The 6,352-nt window shown below is 43.8% G+C and overlaps 3 non-coding genes across 3 annotated transcripts in view; all 3 read right to left on the reverse strand.

Moving 5' to 3' along the window:
• Positions 1–59, reverse strand: part of LOC126777417 (large subunit ribosomal RNA) — a 3,988-nt gene extending 3,929 nt beyond the window's left edge. The window contains exon 1 of the ribosomal RNA XR_007670058.1: positions 1–59. This exon is cut by the window's left edge and continues 3,929 nt beyond it. This is a non-coding gene — a ribosomal RNA (large subunit ribosomal RNA).
• Positions 60–973: 914 nt separating this feature from the next.
• LOC126777395 (5.8S ribosomal RNA) lies at positions 974–1,130 on the reverse strand. The gene has a single exon (XR_007670039.1). It is a non-coding gene; the product is annotated as a 5.8S ribosomal RNA (ribosomal RNA).
• Positions 1,131–2,535: 1,405 nt separating this feature from the next.
• On the reverse strand, positions 2,536–4,438 carry LOC126777410 (small subunit ribosomal RNA). The gene has a single exon (XR_007670051.1). It is a non-coding gene; the product is annotated as a small subunit ribosomal RNA (ribosomal RNA).
• Positions 4,439–6,352: the final 1,914 nt, after the last annotated feature.

The following is a 6,352-nucleotide window of genomic DNA, read 5'->3' on the forward strand; positions in this document are numbered from 1 at the left end:
TTTCCTCCGCTTACTAATATGCTTAAATTCGGCGGGTGATCCTCCCTGATCTGAGGCCAACGATAAAAAAAAAACGAGGCAGACGCGATATCCGTCAACGCGACGGCGCCGCTTTCGTCGAGACGAGACGAGACGAGACGAGATCTTCATCATCATCCGTCCGTTCCGACGTCGGCGTCGACGCGCTCTTCGGACGTCGAGTCCGCCTACTATTCGTTATCGCGCGTGCACGCACGCGCGCGCGCGCGTTCGTTCGTTCGTTCGCCACCCCGCCGTCTGTGTATATAATGATAACACAGACACGAGAGACGACACGACGCGACGCGACACGACACGACACGACACGACACGCCTCGAAAACGAATACGACGTTTACATGTCATCACGTACGCAATGCGCGCTTTATGTGTATACGTCGTAACGAAAACGGAGCTGTTTTATCGATATACGTTCGATCGATGTTCGATAACGAGAAACGTACGAACTCTCGCTCTCTCACTAGACTAGAAGAGATCGGCCCTCATATATCCGATTACCCTCTTTGATCGAACGATAGAACGACGATCGAAAGGTCGGAGATGGGGGCGCGCTCTCGACTAGACCGATCGACGAAGACGACGACGACGACGACGTAGACGACGTAGACGTACGAATCGGTAGAGCGAGCGACGCTCTCGGTCTCTCACACATCGCGCATAACGAAACTCCGTGACGTAAACGTACACACGAACCGTATATAAATACAAAAATTTTGTAATATACACGAACACGCATGGTACATAAACATACATACACGTCGTATTGAAATATTTGAACGGACCGAGAGAGAGTCGGTTCGTATACGAATACGAATACGAACGAACTCTAAAACGGATACCGTCATGTGTTCGAGAATAACGTATAAAAGTTTAACATTACGAAAAACTATATACACATTAAACATTGAACAGTGTGGTATATATTTTTATACAGCCGGCCCTCAGACAGGAGTGGTCCTGGATGTTTCTCCACGGACCGCAATGTGCGTTCGAAATGTCGATGTTCAAATGTGTCCTGCAGTTCACACTATGACGCGCAGTTAACTGCGTTCTTCATCGACCCGCGAGCCAAGTGATCCACCGTCCAGGGTAATTGTTTATTTTCATGATGATTAGTTTCTACGATCACTGAAGCGATTCTATACACGCCCGTGATATTAGTTTGTTTAAATTTTTTTTTTTTTTCTTTTTTTATTTCTTTTCAGTATATAAATAAAAATTAAAAAAAAAAAAAAAAATTAAAAAAAAAAAATTAAAAAAAAATATACGTTATTTGAAGATGACGATGCGCTATCGAAAGACGACAACATCGTGCTTTCCTCGAGAAACCGACGTCGAAACATCAGAAGGGACGCGTTGAACGACCCCGTTTTTATTATATTCGGAGTCGTCGTCTCGCATCCGAACGACATACGAACGCCGAACCGCATTTTGTTTTATTTCATTTTACGAAAAAAACAAACGAAACTTTCAGCGGACGCTTCTCGTATCCCCGCCGACTGACCGATTGACTGACTGACTGACTGATCGTCGATCATCGTATCATCGTCTAGGAGAGCGTGTGAAACGCATCATCGCACGTATCGATCGAAAGCACGAGGCCTCTATGAAAATATGATATAACGCATAAAACACAAAACACGAAAACACATCGACGTCACCACGGATCGATATCATATTAAATTCAAAAACGAATTCAAATCGACACTCACATAACGACCGATCGATGTAAACGATGACGAGACTCGTAATCGAACGGAGACGACGACGCGTAACGTAGACGTAGACGTAGACGTAGACGAAGAACGAAAGACGAAAACGAAAACGAAGAGCGACGAGAGTCTTGAACTCGAAACGTATACAGTGTCGTATATATATTATACATGTGACTCGCGGCGCGGATTCTTGCCGGTCTACGTACACAGGTATAACGAAGACGACTACGGTAACGACGAGTGAAGACTGCACGCGTGCAACTTCGATGTTCGTTAGCTAGCGTTCTCGCTAGTTACGTTCGCCGCGTACATACGACGTCCACATTCGAATTGAAAGTACACGATTACATACGTCTTACGACGATCGTTATATTCGTATCTCTTTTTATAATACTACGTTTTAATATATATACGTATATCGATTCGATGACGACGCTTCAGCGATACGTATTGTATTTATATATTTTTTTGCGAATATCGTTATTTTCATACGTGATGATACTAACGTCGAAGGCGATGACGACTCGTATATCAACGAACGCCTAGACGAAGACGACGTAGTCGTCGTCGTCGGAGAAACGATAATGCGATCCACCGATCGAATTCGCATTTTTTCGTATTATGATTCTTTTTGGTTGTTGTTATTGTTATTGTTTTATTATATCGTCGTATATCGGCACTCTCATTGCTCTTTCGTGCTGCACTATTTATCTCGCTCGTATACAGAGAAGAGCTCGATCCGCACAGAGACGAAACAGAATTCGAGATAGATAAACGTACGTTAATGATCCTTCCGCAGGTTCCCCTACGGAAACCTTGTTACGACTTTTACTTCCTCTAAATGATCAAGTTTGGTCAACTTCCCAGCAACGCCGACGGCCGTGAAGCCACCGCGTGTCGGTCCGAAGACCTCACTAAATCATTCAATCGGTAGTAGCGACGGGCGGTGTGTACAAAGGGCAGGGACGTAATCAACGCGAGCTTATGACTCGCGCTTACTAGGAATTCCTCGTTTATGGGGGATAATTGCAAACCCCAATCCCCAGCACGAAGGAGTTTCAACGGGTTGCCCGGGCCTCTAGGCCAGGGAGAACATGCTGATTCCTTCAGTGTAGCGCGCGTGCGGCCCAGGACATCTAAGGGCATCACAGACCTGTTATTGCTCAATCTCGTGCGGCTCGAAGCCGCCGGTCCCTCTAAGAAGAATTTTAATACGCCGCCAGTGAGTTGCTCGACCGAAATCGGGCACACCTAAATGACGACGCCTATTTAGCAGGCTAGAGTCTCGTTCGTTACCGGAATTAACCAGACAAATCGCTCCACCAACTAAGAACGGCCATGCACCACCACCCACCGAATCAAGAAAGAGCTATTAATCTGTCAATCCTTCCGGTGTCCGGGCCTGGTGAGATTTCCCGTGTTGAGTCAAATTAAGCCGCAGGCTCCACTCCTGGTGGTGCCCTTCCGTCAATTCCTTTAAGTTTCAGCTTTGCAACCATACTCCCCCCGGAGTCCAAAATCTTTGGTTTCCCGGAAGCTGCCCGCCGAGCCATTGTAGTAACGTCGGCGGATCGCTAGATGACATATTTACGGTTAGAACTAGGGCGGTATCTAATCGCCTTCGAACCTCTAACTTTCGTTCTTGATTGATGAAAACACCTTTGGCAAATGCTTTCGCTGATGTTCGTCTTGCGACGATCCAAGAATTTCACCTCTAACGTCGCAATACGAATGCCCCCAGTTATCCCTATTAATCATTACCTCGGAGTTCTGAAAACCAACAAAATAGAACCGAGATCATATTCTATTATTCCATGCACGAAATATTCAAGCGGCATTTTGAGCCCGCTTTGAGCACTCTAATTTGTTCAAAGTAAAATTGTCGGCCCACCTCGACACTCACCGAAGAGCACCGCGATAGGATTTTGATATTGAACCGGCGTTTTACCGCCGGCTCACCGACGATATGCTCCGCAAACGTGTCAGTATCACCGCGGATGCGGTGCACCGACAGCGCGGCGCACAAATGCAACTACGAGCTTTTTAACCGCAACAATTTTAGTATACGCTATTGGAGCTGGAATTACCGCGGCTGCTGGCACCAGACTTGCCCTCCAATTGTTCCTCGTTAAAATATTTAAAGTGTACTCATTCCGATTACGAGGCCTCGAAAGAGTCCCGTATCGTTATTTTTCGTCACTACCTCCCCGTGCCGGGAGTGGGTAATTTGCGCGCCTGCTGCCTTCCTTGGATGTGGTAGCCGTTTCTCAGGCTCCCTCTCCGGAATCGAACCCTGATTCCCCGTTACCCGTGACAACCATGGTAGTCGCAGAAACTACCATCGAAAGTTGATAAGGCAGACATTTGAAAGATGCGTCGCCGGTACTGGACCATGCGATCGGCAAAAGTTATCCAGATTCATCAAAATTAACGACTTCGGACGAGACGCCCTCCGTCGATTGGTTTTGATCTAATAAAAGCACTCATCCCATCACTGGTCAGAGTTCTGATTGCATGTATTAGCTCTAGAATTACCACAGTTATCCAAGTAACTGAGTAAGATCTAAGGAACCAAAACTGATATATTGAGCCATTCGCGGTATCGCCTTAATACGGCTTGCACTGAGACATGCATGGCTTAATCTTTGAGACAAGCATATAACTACTGGCAGGATCAACCAGGGAGCTAACATAGATTATTCTCGACGACGACGACGACGACACATAATATGATTGTATAAATTTTAACATAATAATGATACCTTACCAGGTATTATTATTATGTTAAAAAATGATACATAAAATGACCTGATATAAGTCAATTATTATTTAATACTTAAGCTAAGCCGAGTTTATTTCATTGAGTGTATTAAAACTGAAACTTACACAGGAGCTTGTCCCTCCCTCGGAGTTTGGTTAACGAGACTCAAGTAGCAGTAAGACGGTAAAACAAACGTGAGCAAGGCGATCGTGGTTCCACCGACAAGAGCCAAGATTGTATAGAAACGGGGAATGCTCTCTCCGATGAAGAGTATACCCGCCATGATAGATAAGCGAACCAGTGTACGGTATCCAATTGAATCTGTAACAATGGGATCAAAATATACGACGACGACGTTGTCTTCGTTCGTCGTCGCTTCGAAACGAGGTTCGTCGTACCGTATCGATTCGATCGCGTTAGACGCGATAGACTCTTACGGTTGACTTTTTTCATTCATTATCATAATAAATAATGATAAATAACCGACGACATCGAAGTAGCCCGAGAAGAGCACGACGACGACGACGACGACGATTCGTCTTCTAAGATGACACTCGACGGTCACGAATATGAATATTCGAAACGAGATCGTTCATTTTAGAAACACTTCCGTACACGATGTGCACGTATGTTATTGTTCAACGGATATATGTGTCGTGAAACATTCGGATCGACGCCCGGTGTTTGAGTGTTCGTACCGATACTCGGGTTATGTATTTTTCGTACATGATAGTTTTTGTTAATATAAAGAGTTTTAGGAACGACCGTTTCGCATACATTTCTATATGCATTAAACGAACGTACTGAATCTTTTAAAAACTCCGTCTGCCGCGTTTATCTCCGAAGACATCGTCATCGCACCACACATCGGGGTCCACAATAAATCTACACGAGAACGTCATACGTTATCATGTCGATGAATTTGTAGAGAGAGGAGCGATGACGACGCCGGAGTCGCTTTAGAAAGAGCAACTTACGTACGTCCGTCGGTCGGCACAGTTATAGAACGAAAAGTATATTTCTCCACATTATTTGTATAATATATTATTATTGTAAAACGACAACGCCGCGACGAGCTTACGACGACGACGACCGCGGCAGCAGCAATACATTATAATATAATACAATACTAGAAGAAAACAACTTTTCGATAGAGTCTTATCTTCAACGGTTGCGACGCGTCTCACGAAATAATATTTTCATATATATCGTTCGACGTTCGAACCGAACGTACTCTATGTATATGCCGGACGATGAATATGACATTCGGCGCTTCATAACGGCGGATGTATTTTTTTCGAATATTTTTATATTTAATGTTTTATATATAATATCAACCCCCTCCCCGTCGCAAGGAATAAAACAAAGAACTCCCCCCCAACCCCCTAACCTCCCACCCCCACCCCCGAAAAATTAACGCGGTACGTTCGTGTATTGTGGAATCGAAGTTTATATTTTACGACGATAACATACTTTATTTTTCTGAAATATTTTAAAATAACATTAGAATCGAACACGATAACGATATCCGAGTGATTTCATTCGATCACTAAATTTGAACTATAACAGAACGATAATAAAATATCTTTGAAATGTGAAAAAAATAACGCGGTACGTTCGTGTATTGTGGAATCGAAGTTTACATTTTACGACGATAACATACTTCATTTTTCTGAAATATTTTAAAATAACATTAGAATCGAACACGATAACGATATCCGAGTGATTTCATTCGATCACTAAATTTGAACTATAACAGAACGATAATATAACATCTTTGAAATGTGAAAAAATTAATGCGGTAAGTTCGTGTATTGTGGAATCGAAGTTTACATTTT

This window comes from Nymphalis io, chromosome 22 (genome assembly GCF_905147045.1).
Source record: "Nymphalis io chromosome 22, ilAglIoxx1.1, whole genome shotgun sequence".
Taxonomy (NCBI): Eukaryota; Metazoa; Arthropoda; class Insecta; order Lepidoptera; family Nymphalidae; genus Nymphalis; species Nymphalis io.